Below are 613 nucleotides of genomic sequence, written 5' to 3'. Positions count from 1 at the left end.
CCCCCCCCCCCCCCCTTTCTAAATTCCGTCTCTTTTCCTTTGTGCTTTTTGAAGGGAGAAAAGTTATTTAATTTGTTACTCAACAAAGAGTATTGAAACTGTTTTGCCATATTGATATGGTGGAAGCATTTGCTTTCCTCATTCCTAATGCTTTCCTATGTTCCAGATGTGCATTTCAAACAAGGATGTCTAAAACACCCAAATGGGTTGCATTTTCTGTGGATGGTTTTCTTTCCGAAACAAATTAAATAAACGAAGATCAATAGTAGCTAATGAAAGTGCTTTTCAATTTTTATCATTCAATAATGAAATTTTGAACAACCCAAGAATAACTTTGTGCTCTAGAGTAGGAAGCTTATTCATATTATCTCAATGAGGGATATAAATGAGAAGTCAAAGATATTAATTTGCAGTCAAACTTTTTGAATATGTTGTGCACATCATTGTCTACTTAGATGCATGCCATACTTATGCCCAATGGTCTACGATTGTGTAAGATAGTATGACCAGATTCCACTCGTTGGTTTTTAGAGCTATGTAACTCTAAAGCCACGATTTTATCATATTCTTCTCAATAAAGCTTCAATTTAACCTCTCCCCCCCCCCCCCCCCC

This window comes from Macadamia integrifolia, chromosome 5 (genome assembly GCF_013358625.1).
Source record: "Macadamia integrifolia cultivar HAES 741 chromosome 5, SCU_Mint_v3, whole genome shotgun sequence".
NCBI lineage: Eukaryota > Viridiplantae > Streptophyta > Magnoliopsida > Proteales > Proteaceae > Macadamia > Macadamia integrifolia.
This window is presented reverse-complemented; position numbering follows the sequence as displayed.